Source organism: Equus asinus, chromosome 7, assembly GCF_041296235.1.
Source record: "Equus asinus isolate D_3611 breed Donkey chromosome 7, EquAss-T2T_v2, whole genome shotgun sequence".
Taxonomy (NCBI): Eukaryota; Metazoa; Chordata; class Mammalia; order Perissodactyla; family Equidae; genus Equus; species Equus asinus.
The window spans coordinates 94,733,533-94,755,683 of NC_091796.1; the positions used below are offsets into that span (position 1 = coordinate 94,733,533).

At 43.5% G+C, this 22,151-nt stretch overlaps 1 protein-coding gene across 1 annotated transcript in view; it reads left to right on the forward strand.

The window, feature by feature from the left end:
* Positions 1–22,151, forward strand: part of GPR65 (G protein-coupled receptor 65) — a 122,179-nt gene that overhangs the window by 94,057 nt on the left and 5,971 nt on the right. Inside the window, exon 8 of the mRNA XM_070514159.1 lies at positions 1–22,151. This exon is cut by the window's right edge and continues 5,971 nt beyond it. The gene's annotated coding sequence lies outside the window, so the exon portion shown is untranslated.

The following is a 22,151-nucleotide window of genomic DNA, read 5'->3' on the forward strand; positions in this document are numbered from 1 at the left end:
GAGATCCTCTCTTCTGGAAATCTCTGAACCACCACTCTCCTCCCAATTTCAGAGTCTTTTGAGGATTTTGTGATTAAACCAGGTTGGTTCTTCCCTTTCCCCACTGTTGGTTGAGAATTGAACCTTCTTGTGTCTGCCAAGCTGGTTACTGCTTCTCCATTTCATTTTCCAGTTTCAGAAACTTTGTTACTTTGGACTCCTCTCTGGTTTGTCCCATTGGTGGAGCCTCAGATCTAGGCAAGAGAGGGCTGGCTCTGAGCAGCTCCCACCCCAAGGAGGCAAAGATTCCTTGAAGCAAGGGGTATGCCCATCCAGGGTGTTTAAAATCCCCTTTGGGATCACACTCTGGGTATACAAGATCCCCAAATTGCCTTTCCAAATAGTCCTTGGACATGTCTAGGGCCTGCCAGAGTTTCTTCCTGGGTCAATCCAGCAGGCTGCATCACCACTGTGTGTACCCTAGACCTGAGGGATTGCCAAGAAAGAGCTCTTTGCAAGGGATGAGAATGGAACTGGACATGTGCTGCAGGGCCCTCATGTGTGCACCACTGTCTCTTCCCAAAGCAAGTCACAGCTTTGACAAAAGTAAAATGAATTTTAGTTGCACTCTGCCATTGTTTGGTATGAATATACACATATATTTCAATTTTTTCATTATGAGGGTATATTTGTAAAGGTGGGAGGAGAAACTATAACAGTTTGTTAGCTTGATTTATAACTTTTAAATACTTAAAATATATAGCATGCCCCTCCATACTCTTGGTCAGGGACTCTTCAAATGTTCCAGGTGGGCTGCTCTCCATCTTTTTAGGTTTATGTCCTTAAAAAATCATTTTACTGTGAGTTTTTAGGAGTATTTCAGGAAGGAGCAAAGTTAGACATGTGTGTCCAATCCACCATCTTGACCCGGAAGTGTTCCCGTGCCTCCCTTCCCACTTGAGACACTTCCATGGTGCCTGGTGCTCTCACATCGGCTGTGGGTCCTCCTTCCCTTTGGGATCTTTCCTTTTTTGTTACTCTAAGCATCACTGCTGCTCACCAAAGTATGACCAAAGAAAGAGGTTCATAAGGAATATTTATTCTTGTGCGTTTGCACAAGGATTCGCCTGTAGTTTTTTCTTTTATATATATATATTTTTTTTTTCCTTCTCAGGTCAATTCAATTCTTATGAAGTTTTGAGATCTTCTCATTTCTTTTCACTGTATCTTCTCATCCCACTTCATTCATCCTTGAGTTCCATACAATGTTTAGCATAATTCCTTGCTCATAGTAGAAACCCGATGAATATTTTTTCAACTGCATTGCACTGAATTGTAAGCCCTTAAAATTTATGCCAAGGGATGTTACTTTGAGATGTCACTGAATCCCTCGTCTTTGCTGATAGAAAACAGGTGACACTACAACTGCACTATTTAAGGCATGATTATATTTGTGTCCTTCCTGCTAAAGGAGTAGCAAATTGTACTGACTGGTTGTTTCAGAATTTTGTAGGATAGTCTCAAAAGTACATAACTAAAAGAACTGAAATTCTGCCTCTGTACAGAATTATTATGATCCCTGGCAGTATGGACCATCCAATAGAAAAATTTCTGAAGCTCTCAAAAATTACTGTTGTCAAAATATTTCCCTTTGGGCACGTCCCTTATGTATCACTACTCTGATGGAAGTGACATTAAGGCATACTGTTTACCTCAGCCACGGGCTAATGGGGACAGAGAAGGAGCTAGCACTGTGAGAACGAGAGGAACTGATTTGGTTGTAAGGGTCAAGAGACCTCTAACAACGGGGCGGGCCCCATGCCGAGTGGCTAATTTCAGACGCTCTGCTTCAGCAGCCCAGGGTTTTGCTGGTTCAGATCCTGGGCATGGACATGGCACTGCTCATCAGGCCATGCTGCGGTGGCATCCCACATAGCACAACCAGAAGGACCTACAAGTAGAATACACAACTATGCACTGGGTAGCTTTGGGGAGAAGAAGCAGCCAAAAAAAAAAAAAAAAAAAAAAGATTGGCAACAAATGTTAACTCAGGTGCCAATCTTTAAAAAAAAAAGAGAGACACCCCCCCAACACACACACACACAACAAAAGACAAGAAGCCACAGCCAGCAGCTAACCCACAAGCCCCTAGAGGGACATGATGAACCCAGGAAAAATTTCAACCAACCCTAAATACTCAAAGCTGTCAGCCCTGTTGGGAAGAAGTCCCATGACAATTGGAATTCAGAAAGCCAGCAGTGCAGTGAACCTAGAGAGTCTATTGTCTGAAGTGGACTATCCCCGTGCACATTTGAAGACATGCCAATCAGCATCTGTCCTCCCAGAAGAATAAAAGTACCTAAGAAAATTGTCAGCTGGCCAAGCAAGCTTCAAAGTCAGGGCAAGATTCTAATCCCAGCAAGGAGATTGGGGAGCTCCTCATGAATCCATGTTGATGGCTGTCTTCAGTGACCTTTGCCCTGGTTTCTTGGCTGTTTGAGAGATCTCTGTTCAAAAGACCTCACTAAGGCCATGTATTTTGACTTCTGCCTCATTCTCAGTTGCTCAAAACAAAAGTTAACAGTCCTAACTACCTTAAAAGTAAAGGAGATTTATTTATTTGGGGCCAAACAGCAGACATTTGCTATAGGAATTTTTGGCATCCATTGAAGTCAAATTTAGATATGAGTTGGCCAACTCAGCCTCTTAGAACCAAAGTTGAGTTTTCTGCAGCATGAACAAAAGAAACAGAGCTGAATCCTCAGTCAAGAAATTCCAGTTACAAAAAATAAAAGGATTTACAAGTTTCATCCTATGGTTCCTGCAAAACCAAGAAACTCCAACCAAGATACCCACTGACCCTCATTCACTGTTTTTACGGGGCACACAGTGATGTGGTTCCTCCAATTGCTACCTTTTCCTACTTTTGAGAGTCAGGAGCATGTTTCCTGTGATTTTTCCATATTGTCAAAAAAAGTTCGACTCAATCTAAAAACAATTTAAAATATTGTGTTAGTAATAAGAAATGTGACTAGCTCCAGAGAAAAGTCAGAAATGAACAAAGTCAGATTTTAGGGTTTGGGTTTTAAATTAAGGAAAAGACCTTATGAACTAAATTTGGGTGTTAGGAGCTGTCTTGTTCCAAAACAAAAGGCAACTTAAACATAGCCTTCCAGAAAGGCTCCAATTCCCTCTGGCCTTAAATCCTTAACAATGTTTTGGGCTTTGAGCCTCAAGTTTAGTTGGAAGTCCATGGCAGTGGTGCAAAGAGAACCCTGAATCCCTCACTTCTGAAACCCTGCTCATCTGTTTCTCCTGCCTCTGCCTCTGCCTCTGCAAAGAAGAAGTATGACTAAAGCAATGTTTAGTCATCTACAGAAGAAAAGACTATCAAAGAACACCTTAAATAAATCCTTGGGGACCTGAGCAATGCCTTGGTATTCTTTGGAAAATAGTCTCTTGAGACGTTAATATGGAACTGCCAGCATTCAACCAAAGAAAATTATCTTCAAGTTGAGATACAGTCAAGTGGAGCAATTTGTGGGAAAGGAAGAGACCCAACCAGGACCATTAATGTAAATGATTATTGATCTGTCATTCATGAAGGAAGCTATTGAGGCTTCCTGATTTGTTCTTGGTCTGCACTTAATTGTAAGGCTCCTAAAGTGAACTCTGAGAAGAAAGAAAATGCTCATGGAGTGGATAAGACAAAAACTTGCCCACTCTTGATTCGTAGTATAAATACAGATAATGAATGCGTGTTTCTGAATTCTTCTTGGGGCTTTCAAGTGGAAAGTGTCAGAAAAGTTCCCAAAGAAGTCTTTGGCTTTTGGCTGTCCACAAGAGTTCAGTTTGATCTTTTTGACCCTTCAAAGTGAGTCTTTCCTACGGAGAAAGCAGGCTCAGCAAGTGGGAGCCACATGGCTCCATGGAGAAGGGCTGAAAACTCTCTTGGAAAAAAATCCAGCCAGAGCCCAAAGAACCCCTAGCTTCGGAAAGGACGGGATAGTCTGGAATAAGTCTTCTCCGTGATACTCTTGCCTCAGAAAGCATTATACTTCTGTTCCCTTCAGGTAAATTCTTGCCTACCCTTAAATATCTGGAGTGGAGATAGACATTTTGTGCCTGGAACTACCTCTCTCCTGGTAGGTCTTCAGAATAAAGCCAATATAGCTATGAAAAGTAAGCAAAGCTGCATTGATACATCGGGAATGCAGACTTTTATCAGGTTTGTACAGGGTTTAACTGGGCATGATACAACCAAGAAATGGTTTTGTTTTCTCCCACCAATGCCTAGGAAATATTACATCACTTTCTAGTCAATTTCAGCCATTAAAAAAAAGTCCCGTCTTCAGGAATTTAAAAATCCAGTCCAAACCCTTCTAAATCAAAACTTTAACATTGCATTCAATTAAAACTTCTTTCTCCACCCAGCTCAGGCTTAAGTTCAGGTTTGGGAATCAGCATCTTGGGTCTTTGTCTGAACTTCTCTCTTTGCAATACCTCCTACCCCACCTCATTCCACCCAATGCTGGCTTGTAGGTTCTCCAGGAACAAGAGAGATGAGAGGGAAAAGATCAAAGAAAGCTGTAGTTAATCGGTCCTGTTTTCAGGGCTCTCTTGGCTCTTGAAGTGCCTCCATCATATAAATACTGGCTTTATTTCATGGGTGGCAATTATTGGTGTTTTCAGTGTGTTGAAGACCACCTTTGGGCACCATCCCCTAATCCAAACAATTCTTCCCCTGGCTGAGCACCTATGACCCCAGCCCTATCAGCTGCTGCCCCGGTAGTATAACTCTGAGGACCCCTGACCCCAGCAGATAGCCTTCTTAGGATTCTGTCAAGACAACTTGAATCTTGATCCTTTTACACATTTTTTGCCTGAGGCCTTGGGGACACATTCTTGCCCCTCAAAACGGTGCAAGTACAGCTTGCCCAGCCACTGAGCTTGCTCTTCTTTCCCTACTGTTGTGAGCTGCCCCAGCCAGCCTCCCACTTGGCTTCTCCAGGGGACACCCTTCAAGATTTCTAGAGAACTCTGTGCTCATACAGGCAAACTAATGAGTTTCTGAACCCCAGATGGTATTCAGCCAAGGAATGTGACATGATCACTCCTTTCTAGCAGACAACACCAGAATCTATAAGAAGTTCTGGTGGCTTAATTGGGTCCTCTTCATTTGGCTAATGGATGAGAGCAAAAAGAAGCAACATCTTCTCCTCTTTTCCCTTCCCCAAGGAGGAGATCCACAGCTGGGTTTACATGTACAAATTCCCATCAAAATAATTCACCCAATACATTCCAGTCTTCCAATTTATAAGATAGAACCTGGTTGAGTGGTGCAGGTGTTCGAAGGACAAGTCTGGCTCATTTTTTGGTAAGTTCTGGATGAAAGTGAAGTCATGTATTTATTTAGTCCATTGCCCTCAACTTTAAGGCTTCGGCAGAAATTCCAGTGCAGAGAGAAAAGTCTCTTTTCAGAGGCCATTACACAGATTCTACCTCTACCAGGATAAAAAAGTCACAAGATGAGGTGACAGGGTGAGCTGTCTGCTTCAAACAGTCATCTCCTCATCTCTAATGGACTTCTCTTTGGCTAATGCCAAGGAGTCCTTAGCACTGACCCTCCACTCAAAGTCATGTGTCTAGCCCTATGTACTTTGACCCCTCTACAAGAGGTTGGGTATCCTTTCCCCGAAGGAACACCAACCAATTTTTGAGGGGCCTTCAGATACTGAATGAGTCTTCAAGCCTTTACTTCCATATAGTATTGAAGCATCACATTATGAAAACTGGCTATGTACATACAACAAATTGAAAATCCTTAGCTAGCAGCACGTTAGCTCATTAAACATGAAACATTTCTTCTAACCCCAAAGAATACCATCATAAGTAGCCGACCTAAGGCACACCAAAAAATAAGAGATAATGTGGAACCTTGTGAATAGCATTCACTCTCAGTTACTCCCGGGTGATTGATTGAGAGGAAAATGTTCATCTTATCCAGGTTTAGTTTAGGCCTGGCTCACCTGCTCCTTGTGTTGGTGTGACATCAAGGAATAAAATCTAACTTAACATCACTCCCCAAAAGAGAAGTAGACAGTTAATCTGCTAAGGAGAAAGCCACATAGCGCATGCTAAATCCAAATACAGATTGTTCCCAGAAATTCTGTTACATTAAATTGTCTGTGGGTAATATAGTGAATCTGATAAGAAAAACCAAAGCATGCACATGCTTGAATTTTTTTACACATCAAAGCTATTGAAAGTTAGAGTGACGGTGATATACCATAACCATAGTATAAGGCAAGTTTGACCTTTTCTCTTTCTGAGTTACCAGCACTAATAAAACAAGTGACCGTATGAATTATCAACTGGGGTCCATTCTAGACACTCAGACAAGTAACAGGGACCATGAGAAGGACGTGGTGAGTAGAGGAGGAACAGGTAATCCTCAGCCAGGGCATTGCACCAGGACACATTCTAGTCTGAGCTGGCTCTCTGGTATCAGTGCTAGAAAGCAAGAGGAGAATCAGCTGAAAGGGCAGGACACTCAGGCTGGGCCCGCCATCACCCAGTGCATCCAGGGCGGCCAGCTCCATTGGTCATCTGCCTGGTGACCAATCAAGGCAAGCCATTCACACTCCAGCTCTGTGCATTGTGCTCACTCAGGCACCCTCCTGAGCACATCGTTCCCGTGAACTCCAGAAGGAACCCTGGCCTTGTCTCCCTTTCCAGCCCACTCTTATTCCCGGGGCTTCACATGTCAATGTGTTTTCCACAGTCAGGCCTTTCAAGAAAGGCTTTTAAAGGCTCAAATTTACTGGCACCCAGTTTGGGTGATCCAGTCAATTCCCCCCTCACCAACCTATCCTCCTCCCATTGAGTGCTGTCACAACTGAGACTGTTCCCATCTGAGAGTGTCACCTCTGACTTATTCACATCCTTTAAAATGCTATTCCTTTCCCTATTCTATTCTGAGCTAGGTAGAGCGGATGATCAACATATTGAACAACTGGTATAGGTATAGGCACCAACCAATCAGAACGGATTCCAGCAGTAAACAATCAGCACAGAAGGGCTAGTCCACACCTGCTGAATATGGACCCCGAAGTAAGGATGAAGAAACTTAGGCCTGTGTTTGGGACCAATGGCTTTTCTTCCATTGTTATCCCCAGTGTTCTTCAAGAGCCCCACAACTATCTACCGGTAGAGCTGGTTTGACCAATCACATCATTCACAGTGGTGAAAGCCTTGTCTACATGGAAACAAAAGGCGTCATGCCTATATTTTTTGTTTTTTTGGGTTAGGGGGTTGTTGGGTCTTTTGATATTTAGGTAATATCTCTGCATAAATAAACATCTCCACACCTAGGAATTTCAACAAGTATATTTTTCTGAAACAACTTCCTTTCCAAAGATAAGCCCTTTCCATGTTGCGATCATACCGTGAGTTACTAGGAAGCCCCAAGGAAACCCGTCACTCTGAATTGAGACCTCCTCTACACTCAGGGGGTCAGAAAGAACTACACAGGCCCTCAGAATTGTCCTCCTTTACCACCCTGATGGGGCGGCCAGCTGTTTTATTCCTCTCCAAATGAGATAGACTAATTGGCAGCTGACAGAGAAGCTACATCAAATAAAGACTCCCAAATATCAATTCTATTTTAGCAGGCAAAGTCAGAAGTCATGATTAAGACACCAGCCATTTCCTGGAAATAAAAGCCCACCAGGAGGTGCTTGAGAGTCCAAAGGATCATCAACACCAGCTGGCAACTAATCTCCAGGGAACACTCTTCTTCAAGTGTCTCTGTTACAGGCTAAATATACCCTACATATAATTTAAATATAGACGTGCTATCTATGCTTCACATTCCCTGGGGCTGCCAGCAGAAGACAAGGATCAGCCCAGCAACACTCGGCTTTGCAGGGCATCCATCGAGAAAAGGTACTGACTCTTTCAGTTCATCAGCATCCCATATGTGCTGAATTGGTCCGGACTCCATGTATTTAAAAAAACACTAATTTCTCTTCCCTAAGAAAAAAAAGAAAAGGTTCATGAATTTCTTGAATATTTTCCTACTACTGAATTGGTATAGCAAAACATGTTTAAATCGGGGCAGTCATATTAGCTGCAAAACTGCAGTGATCAATCGCCCTATTTTTACCATAATGTTTTAAGCACTTTTGAATCTTTGGACTGAAATATGTATATACACACATATTTAGTCAAAGTAGTCAAATAATCCAAAAGACCAAGGCATTGGCAGCAGTGGAGAGAAATTTATTGCTAGGGCTGTAGGGTGACATGGCCTTACCAGAGGCTGAGGGCCCTTAAAAATCATTTAATTTAGCATTTTGTGGGCATCTTTGGGGTATAATAAGGCCTGTCCGGTTTGAAAGGAAAGCTATTGGATCAGTTAAAGAATAAAAGTGAAAGCGTTCACATGACAAGAGGATTAGGCATGGTTTTCATTTTTTGGAAAACACTAAGTTCGTAATCTGAGGCTGGTAGGGAAATGGCCACACGGAGCAAGAAACGGGGATGAAGCCCACCACTACTGGAGTCTCAGAACATGAAGAGAAATACCATTTCAGACATGCTGTATTTGAAGCAGTGGGCTGAATTTCATGCAGACTTCAAGAACCTGATGCTGCTCTTAACAAGCTGTTTGTTCCTTGGTGCTTAGAAAATGTATCCCTGGTTTTATAAGAAAAGGTCTGGCCCTGAGTTTTAAGTCTCACCCAGAAGCAGTTATTATTCCTCAAACTCTCTCTTCCTTGTAAGTTACTCAAGTAGGCCAAGTATACAATACTGTGCTCTGAATATTTACATCTGCCTCTGGCAGAGATTTAACTTTGGCTTTGAGAGAGAGCATGGATGAAGCTGTAACCAAGGGCACAATGTGGATCAGAGACAGATTTGGCCAAGCTGTGGTCCAGGACCAAGTGCCTTGGAGGGGCAGGAATATAGAGGCGAATCAAAGAGCAGACAGGATCAGAAACCAAGGCTTAGTTCTCTTAAGTCAAGGCTCTGGATCCAGGTCTCAGGCCAGGGCCAGACCACAAAATGCAAAAGGTACAGGTAGAAATGGACTCCCTGAATGAAGCGGGTCTGGGAGAATCAAGATAAAGTCAGACAATTGGGGATCCAAAGATAGCTGACTGGTTTCATCATCTCCTAGGAGGAGTCCTGAACAGAGGCTTGCAGCAAGGGTCAGGGACAGCCTTGTGTCAGATGGACAGAGGGTTTGCCACTGATCCAAGTTTGATTGGGTAACCCCTGACAAGTCTTCCTTTTTCTCCTGCTCAACTTTATTATCAATCTCCACAACAACATTAAGCATCCATTTGTACGTGACTGTTTTCAGACAGCCCAGCTATCAATCAGAAAACCTCCCAGCTTAACAGAACATTAGTGTAAATAATCTCTCAGTACATCTAGACTCCCACCCCAGCTCTCCATTTTCCCTGTCACAACTGGGCTATCCAAGGCCAGCACCTTACACTAGTCTAGTTCCAAACCAAGCCTGGCCTGAGGAAGGAAACCATTGTGTTGCTTCAGCTCTCCCTCTTGCCCCTTCCAACCCCACCACCCATCTACTAGGGCTTAGCTTTAGGTTACCTGCCTGTAGAACGACAGGGGAGTGGTGCCCACCCGTGGTGGCTAGGAGACAGCCATGTGCCTGGATCCACCCTAGTGGCCATCCCAACCTCTAAGTCCCAAGACTGATACCTGAGCTCCCACACATTCCCTGAGGGCAGTTCACTACCTCTTGGGTGACCATTCTCATAACAAGGCAATCAGGGCTCCTGCACTTTGTGCTTCCCAAACCCAGATGATCTGCGTGTGCCCCAGGTCAGAGAACTGGGTTGGTGCCTTGTACCCTGTGCTCCAAGGTCCTGTTGGATTCTCCAGATTTGTTACTGTGATTTTCCATTCCCCTAATGGACAGAAGCCCTGGCCCTAATCACAGCCATGTGAAGGCTGTGCAACCCAGCAGTGAGTGCTCTCTGCTGGAAAGTTGATCTCCACTCCATTCTCCCACCACTCCCTGGGGCCAGATTCAGATCTAGAGCAGAAAACCCCTACTTCATAGGCCTTTCCTGACTCTTTCCACTCCAGCAAGGGGAGGGGCCTCCCCTCTATGTTACAGAGCCCCCAAATAGTTTATCCCTAGGATAGCACTTTCACATTCTGTTGTAATTCTGTTTCAACTTGACTGCCTTGTTTATCTAGTAGGCTGTGACCTCCTTGAAGGCAGGGATAAAATTCTGACCATTTCTATATAGCCTTGGTGCAAATACGGTGCCCAGCACAGAGAAGGAATAAAATATACATCAATTGAAAGAAGTTTGGATGGATGAATGAGAAAATGAGCTTTCTCATCAACAATAGCCAGTTTGCCTGGACTTCTCAGTATCCCCTGAATTTCCATGACCTAAGGCCAACTTCATGATGAGAGCTTCCTGGGCCTCTGAGGAAAGCTGAGCAGCTCTGCCCACCTAGCCAAACCTCAGCTGTGGGGATCTGTTGCTGGCCTTAGTACCCCGGAATCTATACCACCCTGGTGGTGATGTTGGTGGTAGGAAGTCTAGCGCCACCCCAGCCCTACTGACCACTCCCTACTTTGACCACATCTCACAGAAAGTCAATTGTCTGGTTGCACTAACAAATTCTGATATGTAATATGGGACCTTTTTAAGTGATGGTATAGACTGGTACCAATCTTAGAATGGCATTGACACGTGTCCCCTTAAATAATATTCCAATAACAACTGTCTCCTGTTTCAGAAACAATTGAGTTCACAAGCCATGGAAGAGAAGAGAGAAAGCACAAGGAGGGGCATTTTATAATTTCTCCAAATAACAAGCGCCAGAAACCTCTTACAATTCTTAGTCACAGAACACCAACAACAAGCAGAAAATTTGCACTTAAACGTGACTGTAGACAGGTATTGGAGTATTGTATTTTGTTCTAGCACTTCACTAGAGTAAACAAATAATCAAGGGACTTAGTTCAGGAGAGCCCATTCCATTGGGGGGAGATTTGGAGGGGCACCAGGGCCAGGGTATGGACCCCTCCATGCTGGGCTTTCCAGAACAATGCCGATTTCAAATATTCAGTCCTGTTGTACAATCAAACAATATATCTACACTTTCTCATCCAAACTGCATCTCCTCACACATAGGAATCCATGTGTCCTGATTTGAGGGTCGGAAAAAAATGGTACCCATTGATAGATCCCAGTAGAGATGTCCTCTAAATTGGGTCTTTTATAGCTAGAGCTGTACATTCTATGTAAAATCCTTCACTAGATAGATCAAAAGGGAGTTTCTCAAGCTTTTCTGAGAATCCCCAGAGAGTTACCCTCTGGCAGAAGTGGGGAGAGTGTGAAAGCAGAAGTCTCTAGAAAGTACCTATATTAGCAGAAGGTAGGCAGAGAATGTATGCCGTGGGACAAGACTGACCCAATGGGACAAGAAACTGGAAGAGACTCTGGGCATTGGAAAACTGCAATCAATGACAATTCAAATGGGGCTGCCTTCTAGGGTCACTAAAAGCTTCTTTTCCATCAATTGGGTCAAATTATTTCAAGAACAAGTACAAAACTGCCCAATAGGTTGTATCCACAGAGTCTGTGAATTGGGTCCTCCAGGCACCCAGGACTCTAAGAGCACTGTTGAGAAAGGTGAGACTCCCCTGGCTCTCCCTTTATTGACCACTCTTCAAAGTCCTTGCTCTGGGCATTATCTGTTTTATTGCAGTTCATCAATCATTCCTTGTCATGAATTTGGTACATTTATCATTCTGGGTATGTGTGTTTTTTTCCAGAAGTGCTCCTCTCAGCTTTGTAGTCTTTCCTAATTCATGCAGAAGCCACAGGGCCAGGTAAGAGGCAATCCTCCTTCCATCCATTTTGCTGGAGTTCACCCTGCTGGTAAGGCCATACCAGCCACCACTCCCTAAGAATTCTCCAATCCCCATTCACTACACAGCTAGCACATCTCCAACCCTAGCATCCAATAGGTATCACAGTTTTTGAGTAGCTATTAAAGGCATCTATCCGTCCATTGTCCTCCAGCCACAGTGTAGTGGACAGATGGCATGCATTCTAGGGAAAAAAAATAGAATCTTGCTACAGGTCCGACAAACAACAAACTCAGTCGTCTCATAAATGGGAACTCACACAGATCGCAGCATTCCCCCACCCAGAACATCCCTTCTGACATAAGCTCAGTCACATCCCAATATTCCCGTCCTCACTTTGGCACCTGGTCACTACCTTGCAGGATTCCTAAACACCCTCCAGTGTGCAAAAAAAGTAAAAAGCAGTGGCTCTCAAATCGGGATCCATGGGTTGGCATCAAGGGATCCATGAACATACTGAAATTGTATGCAATGTTTTTTTTTTTTGTCTTTCTGCAAAAATGACCCACAGCTTTCATCAGCTTTCATCAGGATCATTGACTCAAGTGATATTAAACTCCACTGCTGTAAAGTATATTCCAGTCAAGTAGGCGTCGCTCTCTGGCTCTCCATGGAAAATGGAAAATACACCATGCTGGAGAAGGGAAAGGAGAGTATAAGAGGTTTGTGTTCTAACTCTTTCTTCCAGCACTGCAACCACTGACACTCTTTGGGGTTCTGTATAACGAAGGCAGCAAAGATCATGTAAATCCTGACTGCAGAGCTGGTTCTGTCTCCCCCTTTAGACCATGAGGCTGACATTGCCTACCTTTCACTCAACAAGAGAGTCACGCGTAATCTGCTTTGCTGTTTTGTCAGGGAAGCAGAAAGGGAGAGAGGAGTGAGTGTCTAGAATCACAGGACCTGAGGTTGGGGTCTGGCCATGCAAATCTGAGTCATTGAACTGCAGTCTCTCAGTTTCGATTTGTGCGTCATGAGGACAGCAACAACCACAGTACACTCCAGACGTTTCACAACCCCGGTGGGTCCCCAAATGTGTTGACGCATGAATTCTAAAAAATTCAAACTTACACAAATTTGAGTTGACGCAGCCCTTCCCAAAGGTCTGGCCTGTGCCTTACTGCTTCAACATCTTATGGGTAAGAAAGCTGGGGCACCAAAAAGTCAAGAGTCCCTTCAAAGATGACAGAGCCTTTCATCAGCCAGAGACCATTAAAACTCCAAGCAACCTTTTGCCAGACCCCGCTATTGGATGATTTTTCTTACTCTTTATAAACCTAAATAGCTGTGATCCTCCCTGTAAAATTCAGCAAACAATTACTAAACACCTCCTGAATGAGGGGACTATTGGACAATGTGTGCAGTATGAATGAAACGGGAATTTAATGGGAATTGGAGCTTCTAAAGGATCCTGGAAAAGAATAAAGAAGCGGTATACCGATATCCTTCGAATAGTCTAATCTGCGAGCAGCCAGCAACTCCATCCACGTACTTGTTTCTCAGGAAATATATATATAGTTCAATGAACTGATATTGAACAAATAGCATACATGATATTTGCCAAAAAGACAGAGAAGGGAAAAAAATCTCTAACTTAGCTCTGCAATTGATTTTTAGCCATTTGTTCTGCAGAAGGAGTTGGCTTGACAAAAATTCTGTCCCTTCTGAGAGGCTCTGTTCATTAATTCTGCATCATGAAAGGACCATTGTGACCACTCAATTTTAGCCCTTCCTGGGCAATACATGGTAGTTTTTCAGCAGGAGCTATCATTGTCTCCATCTTACTAAACTAAACCAAATTCTGTTTGGGTGGCAATTTAGCAGCCCGTTCACCTTGGAGGTGGGGATGGGAAAGAGGACCTGATTGATGGCAAGTTAAGAAGTAGTAGGAAAAGCGAGGCTACTGCAGAGGAAGGCTGCCTGGAAAGGCAGAGACAGAGGAGGCTACAAGGAAGAAAAGCCAAGCCAAATTCTGAGACGGCCCCTCATTCTTTCCTTTGCTTGCTTAGAAGAGTTATTGTCACTGAGACCTGCCCCCACAGAGCACACACTCTATGTGAGAAGACATTTCAGCCACTAACAATGGAGTAGCAAGGGATACAAGAAGCAGAAAGGAGGCAGTGGTAGGGGTGTGCAACCTGAGGCCTGAAGAATTAGGGGAACCTCTTATAGAAAGGGTCGTAATTACAAAGTGAAGGCTGCTGTGTTTGAAAGCCCATTTTCCTACTTGTCAAGGACTCACCCAGGGTCATGTTGAACTGACGTCTTGAATCATCAGTTTCATGAAATTTCCCAAGTTGTCTACTCAATAAGTAGCATACCCACCACCAAGCCACTCGCCTCTCCCAGGACAAAGGTAGTCAACCCAGTAGAAATCCCCAGATGAGGAATTCACAGGCTCTTCAGGTACTGTCAGAGCTGGGAGTTGGGTGCACACTCCTCCAGCCTCTATCTACTTTTCACTCCATCATACCCACTTTCAACATTGGAGGAAGGAAAACATTTCTGTTTAAAACAATCAGGGATTGCAACTGCTTCCCCTTCTAGGGAAGTAGCATGACCCATCTCCCTGTAGATGGTTCTTCTGTTGAGATCATCAGTTTGATGGGCCTCTTGGAATGTGAGAGGTGTGACCACTGAGCTAGTCTAGATGAGGGTAGATTAAGCCAAAGAAAGCTAAATTGCTTTGCTTAATGAAGCAACCAGAATTTTGGAGCTGTCTGCACATGCCACCAGTGACGCGCCTGGGCTCTTGGAAGAAAGGAGAGAAATGGGGAGGTAGTGAGTTTAGAGGCAATGAAGGACCTAGGGAGAGATGTAGCCTATGAATACGTCCTCATAGCCTGGGAGAACTAGTGAATTTTGTTTCCTCATCTATGCAGTGCTAAACCTCTCAAACCTTCAGATACACAAAGAGAAATAGCTATGTTTCACTCTGGGATGACACAGGCCAAGAAGAGGAGGTAGAAGAAGCCAGGGAAAGTGGAAGAGGGAACTCAGTAGGGTCAGGAAAATGGAGAAAGGAAAGAACTAGAGAAATTCAAGGCTCATGGAACATCCTTGGATGTATATTTGGGATGGCACTGACTCTCTCAGCATCCCAGAATGGGGACTCCAGCTTGGTGACTTGGTTACTGAGAGAGAGAGCAGCCCCTGACCTGGCAAGGCTGGAAGACACAGGCCTGAGTTACAAAAAGATGGAAGTTGACTCATCATCATAGTAAGATGATCCCCTGCCTGACCTTCTCAGTCATCTTCATGTCACCTTGTCTGCCTCCATGAGGTCAACTATCCTCAGGCTTGGCCAGAGGCCTGCTCTGTGTGCTCCATTTTTCTAACACAGAGCTAGTCTCTCGCCATCACTAGCATTTGTCGTGGTACGTTTTTCATCCAGACACACTCACATTCTCACTTCTCTGGAGCACCCCCATCCAGACTATGTGCTTGACTCTCTGGTTCACTTGGAGAATAACTCCCTCTTCTTCACTTTCTTCTTTCATTCCACTCTCCTAATAGCTCATCAGAACAAGAGCAGAGAACCCCCATGTGCCCCCTGTCCATCTTTCCTGTTCAAAGCAATTTGATTCTCAAGACATTCATTGGCATGAATTTCATCTCTTCCCCCAGACTTATTAAAATGGTGAAAGCACAGAAGATCAATCATAAAATGTCTAATGCTGACTTTCTTTTAGAGTTTGTGGGGGGACGTTGCTGAAACAGTCATCCATCTTCACCATTCTAAGGCTCCATCCCCTACATATTTGACAGGCTGCCTAATGACTGCACAGAGTGGCATAGGCTCAAAGTCACCAATTCAAGGCAACTTTTATTACTATTTAGCAGGAAATATATACTAGTTTTATTTCTGAAATCTTGATACACACGTTTTTTACCAGCCTACCACAGCTATATTCTGAATTAGTTCCTAAGACAGTCATTTCTAAATATTCTGATCCATCTAGGCAGGAAAGACCCCACAGGGTTCAGTGCACAACAATAGGTGTCAGGAAAAACTGAAAGCTGCATATTGCTTTACATAAAATTTGATCCTTTCTCCAAAATTCCCCTTTGCTTCCCCCAACCTCACAACCTAGCATGCTGTTTTTCCTTCTGTAGTCTGGAAGCAGTAGCAACATGGGAGCGTTAAAACAAACAAGCAAACACATACTTTCTGGTGTCAAGGAGACAGACTCTACCACTTACTAGCTGTGTATACCCAGGGCAATCCCATCTATTTTCTCTGAGCATCAGTTTCTGCATCTGTAAAATGGAAATAATTATTCTACCTGGCAAAGTTCTTATAAGAATTAAATTATATAATGTATGTCAAGTACCTAGCTGAGTGTCAAGCAAAGAGTGGGTCCTTAATGAAGGTGACTGCACTTCCCTCCACCTCCCTCTCTCCCTCCTTTCAGCCAACCAGACTGCTTCCCTTTATCCTTTGACACAGAGATCATTTCCTAATTTGAGGAAGAGAGCGTCTGGGAATCAGCTTTGTTCTTTTCATCTCCAAAATGTCACATTCAACTCCGTCCTTGGATACCAATGTAAGGAGATGAATTTAGCCCTCCAAATGCCTGACAATCAATAAACAAGCTTATCTTCTAGCAAATGGAAAGTACAGGTATCAGTTCTTCACTAGCAATACTTTCTGTAGTGCTTGGGTTTCCAGTGAGCTCTAATGTCATCAGAGCTCCCTGGCTTCATACCACCATGAGGCTTTGTCTCAGCTGAGCTACGACATGACCGCCTCCTGCAAGGAGAATAAGAAAACCAAAACACCAAATCATTTCTTTAGTCATTTGACAGCAGGCCTTCTGGTGGGCAGAGTAAGAATACAGTTTTAGACCTTTGTGAAGCCCTGGGAAAGTTAAGAGGTCATGAAAACTAGAAGAGTGAAGTTGTTCATAGGATCAACCAATCACATGATGAGGAATCCTGGACTAGGTTTTTCTTAGGCAAATATGTCACAAGTTAACATCAACCGAACTGAAAGGAAATGCTCTGTGCTGATAACTCAGATGGATTAATTCAACAAGTACTTATTGAGCACCTGCTTATTCTGGGGCCCTGGGGATATAAAAATGAATCAAACAAGGCTCCCATCCTCCTGGACTTCCTGGGCTCTTAGAGGAGATGAACACATAAGCAAATAAAGACAATGACAGAAATACGTCAAGTAGCAGAAAACAGAGTCAGGAAAGGCTTTCCAGAAGAAGAAACTTCTGAGTTCACCCACAAAAGGAGAAAGGGAATTTTCTAAGGGCATAAAAGTGGACAGGTCATTTCAGGCAAAAGGAAAGCAAGTGCAAAATCCCAGCGGGGGACACAGCAGTACACATTTGGAAAGCGTGAGAACTTTCTTTCATAAGGCTGAAGCCTGGGAGCCAAGGGGAGCAGCAGGAACCCTGGAGGCTGGGGCACTGGGCAGGAACCAGGCCACAAGGCAGGCTGGCGACTGTGCCCAGGATCAAAGACTTGCTCCCGGAGATGATGGAGAACCACAGAGCAAAGAAGCGATTGGAATCTCCTCCTGCTACTCTAGCAGCAGTGTGAAGAGTGAACTAAGGGAAGAGTAGGAACCTCTGTGCTAGCTGTCAGGTTCACACTTTAGGAGAGAAAAGGGGGAGAACAAATGCCTGGAGTTGCTCTGCTCTGTAACACCTATGCTGTGGTCTTCAGAAAGGGGGAATCTATTTTCCTGACTAGTCTTCAATTGGAAGAGTTCCTAAAGCGGGTGAGAGGGTGTCCTCAACCTCTAGCTTTGACTGGAAAGCATCCCAAATAATTTGGTTAAACCAACATCTGAATAATTGAGATGGTGCCCATATTATCAAGGTCCACGTGTTACTCATCTCCCTCTACGTCGGTCCAATGTGAGTCCAAAGAAATCCACTGAGACGGCACTTGCCTCAATGAGTAGACAGAAGATAGCAGGGAGAGAGGCCTGGCCTGGCCTCCCAAGTGTGCCACAATCAGGTACCTCAAAGGAGTCACTGAACATCTCTAAGTTTAGAAGAGTGGACCAGAGAAATACGAAGCTCTCTTTTATTTCCAAAGTTTGTTATCCACCCACATTTGTGTGGGGAAAAGGAGAGCTAGAGAGTGATTTCAAAGCCACAGAAATAGTTCTTATTGGGAAGTGCTATCTGCTAAGAAATGGGGTGGTGGGGCGAGCTGGACAGAGAGAGGAATCCAAGTGCTCTGCTGGAGGGGAGGCACCAGGAAAAGCTTAGATATAAGAGATAGGGAGCATCTTAAATGAAGATGCCAATTTCTTTGCATCCACTGATTTCACTTAAAAGTGGAATATTGACATTGACAAGAAGAGGAGGAGGGTTTGAGGTTGTCAATGCTTAGAAGAGAGAAAAGAATTTCCCTCTCCCTAAACCCAAAGGGCCTCTGGGTTTCTCTCTTCCTCCACTATCTGTAGTGAATTTTCTGCACACTCAACATTAATTCCTCCCCATCCCCTTTCAGGGTGAGTAGGCCCTAGCAATCCATACATTTTTGACAATCCAGCCATCTTGGCAAGGGCTATTCTCCCACTTCCCCACAGCAAGCACTATCAAAAGATCCAACTCGACAGGGTTGCCAAGGAGCCTTGGTCACATGTTCCTGCTCCTATAATGGAGCCTCTGCTGGCAAGGGTAATGAGTTGTACCCATGCCCACCTTCCCCAAAGAAGGTAGAAACTCCTTATGGAAATGTGTGGTCTTATGCAGGTTTGCATCTGGCAGGATATAGAACTATACCCCTGGCAGCTTACTGGAAACAGAGACCCTCATATCCTGTTGTTCCTTTGCTTTAATATGTTGCATTGGGTAGCTACTATGCACAAGGACTTAGTATAGGCACTATTGGGAACACCAGGAAATAAACGACATGGCCCTGTTTATTAGGGTCATACATCTATAGAGATGTTCCATGGGTTATGAAATACCCATGGGCAAATTTCCCCTTACGTGAGTTGTTCCCAAAGGCACTGACTGCAATTTAAGAGATGTGTCAAATTATGCAATGCTCAAGTAGACACAAAGTAGTCTTGAGCATAGATGAAAACCGAGGAGAGAGAGGAGGGAGGAAGGGATGGGAGAGGGAGAGACTTTTGCTTCTAACCCCATGTTTCTGAATCATCTGGATTCTTCCTTCATCAGCTCACATTATTTCTATGTTTTGTGCATCATTCCCTCTCCACCTACCCACATGCATCCTGTTACTGCATTTTCATTGTGATTGGAGGCTACAGTTCCGGTAAAAAGCGTTCGTTTTTTTGAGGACACAGGAAAATATAGAGATCCTAATTCCTTTTGTGACCAGTCACAGCTGATTCAAAATGTTTAAAATCCATTCCCGTCTTATGAGGTCAAAGTGATTTGCGAGGCTTGGGGGCAGCTTCTGTGAAATGAAAGCAAAGGAATATATCCTAAAGGTTTTTTTTGTCAACTTGTGGGAAATCTGACTTGTACGTGGAAAAGGATTATTACTTTAAGTAGGGACGTGTCCATACACACAGGCTTACAGCGAAGTATACACACGTAAACACACAATCAAGCGACTAAAGCATACAGGGAATACCAACCGGCAAATGCTTGTTTGTGGCAGTAAGCTTCATGAGCTGGGAAGTCTGGAAGGCTGCATGGCTGCGTGGAGGAGCTGAGTCCTGAGTAAGGATGGATGGGATTTCACAAGGGGAAGAAAAAGGGAGGAGGTTCCTATTGGAAAAGGAAGCCCGCCAAGAATTTCTACAGAGCCAGAGGAGCTTGCCTCATGGATATGAATGGACCAAATGGTGAATGGACCATTTGGATGCAAGATTCATGTAGGCAAGCACCGTGAAACACGAGTGATCAGGTAGGGTGGGGCCATGACGTGCAGGGCCCAGTACTTTGCAGTTTCTCCAAGGAGAAGTTAGTAGCCACTTTGTGTTCAGTGGGAAAGACTCATTATATCACCTGTGCTTCTGGAAGGTTATCTGGCATATCTTAACAGTCATACAGTCCCAAAATTTCAGAATCACCTATAGACCGTTACCCAAAGTGACGGCAGACAACAAGAGAGGGCAACTCATTTTCACAAACTGAAATTAATTCTTTTTTCCTTGGCTAGTTTCTCTCCCTACCCCATAGTAACTTACAAATTTTGGCTTTGCATATGTATCCATCAGGCATTTCTAGAGGTAGTTGGGGAGCAGGAGGTTGAGATACCTGAGAATCTTGAGAACAGGAAAACGTCTGGATCCCCAAACTATTTTCAAAAATGATAGATAGAGCCAAGTGTGTGCAAGTATCCATGTGCAGCCACAGCAAGAGACGAAACCAAGAGAGGAAATTGCCCTTCAGTCCTATGATTTCCCAGTGGAAATGAAGTTTATCTAGTGAACTTCAATGCTCCTGGAATTAAAGGGCTTTTTTGTTCTTGTCCCCCACTTTAATCAGACCCATAACTATAGTTATCCCAATTTCTTAGAGGATCTAAACTACATAGGGTGCAGTCATTAAAAATCACATAGAAAAGAGTACATACTAATGTGAGAAAATGTAATGCATTACTCAGTGCAAAAGCAGGTAAGAGGATAGTAAAATTTTTGTAAAAACATTATAAATATTATATGCATTTCTATATATCTATAGGTAAATTGGGAGGTGGAGAAGATAAATATAAATCAAAATATTGTTATTTTTGTATAGAGGTGACTGCTGGTGATTTTTTTGTTGCTTTTCTTCCCCTTAACACTACTCAAGTTTAATATTGAGCATGTATTTTTAAACTAATAAAGAACTGTGTTATTTTTTTAAACTGTATAGGAATTTTGGATGAGACAAGACCAAAGATTAAAGTTTTGATTAGAGATTCCTGAGTCCTTTGCCCTTCTCTTTCTAAGCAATTTGACCTTAGAAAAGGACAAAGGAAATCCCTGGTTGATTTAAACCCGTTACCAGTCCTCCACCACTGCCAATGAGGACATTTTTTAGTGTGTCTCTCTGAGAGAGAAGGAATCCAGCCATTTCCACGAGTGATTAAACTCATCTAGTTAGAGGGGGAGAGAGAGTGATGGACACCCATGAAAGGAACATGGATGTTTTAAAGACACATGATAAGTAATTCAAAATATTTAATCCAAGGTTTTTGTATGCTCTCACATGCCTTCAAACAGTCACCTACAAGAACTAAGTTTATGGCTGCCAAAGTGATGTAGGTTTCATTTAAATGATGGCTCACCTGCTACCTCACCTTCTAAATCAAAAGCAGCTGCAATTAATGCATCTCACCACACTACAATGCAATGCGGAGGAGAAGGGCTTCTTGGTGAAGGGCTGCTCTATTTCCATCTCAGTTCATCACTTCCCCAACCCCTCAGTAGGAGAGACCACGGACAGATAATATCCTGCCTGCAGCCAGAATGCCACAAAACACACTAATTTCTCTCAGTGGCTTCCTTGCACTGCCGTCCGAGTCTGTCAATATGTAATAGGAGTTATCAAAACAGGTTTCTGCTTCTTCTTTATTACTTATCCTGAAAACTCTTTGGTAATTACCATTATTTGGCTGCATTTTGCATTTGTAAATCTTAGGATAGAAACTAGAACTTTCATGCACATTTTCTATCTACGTATTTTTCTTTTCTTGGCACAGAGTGCCATCTAAGTTCACAAGAGACTGGGACATCAAGCAGATGGGATAAATTCCCACAATGCCAGTACCTCCAACAGGGTTTTCCTTTGTCCTTCTACAGACTCCCAAAGGTCTCCATTTCTGTCCCTCTCTCAATTAAAAAAAAAAAAAAGAAGCCGCCGCCTCTAAGGTAGTCTAAACTTGGCAGTGAAAGATCAGATAGGATGAAGGATAAAACAGTCTTCAAGCCAATGGACTTAACATGCCATCTTAACCAGTGATTTTTAAACTTTAATATGTGTATGAATTACCTGGGGATCTTGGTAAAATTCAGATCCTTAGGTCTAGTCTAGGGCCTAGGATTTAGGATTTCAAATGAACTCCCACAAGGTGTTCATAATATGACTGATCCACAGTCCGTATTTTAGGTAGCAAGGACATTGACCTTTCTGGCCTTGGCATCTTCTGGATCCCATCAGTTGAGATACTTCATTAAAACCAACTTTGCCTGATGACGATCCAAGATAAGCAAAATTTAATGTGGTGGTAAAGGGCTCACCCCTGACCAGGGAGTATTATAAAAGAAGTCTAGTGCCTTTGTGCCAGAATATTTGGCAAAATGTGG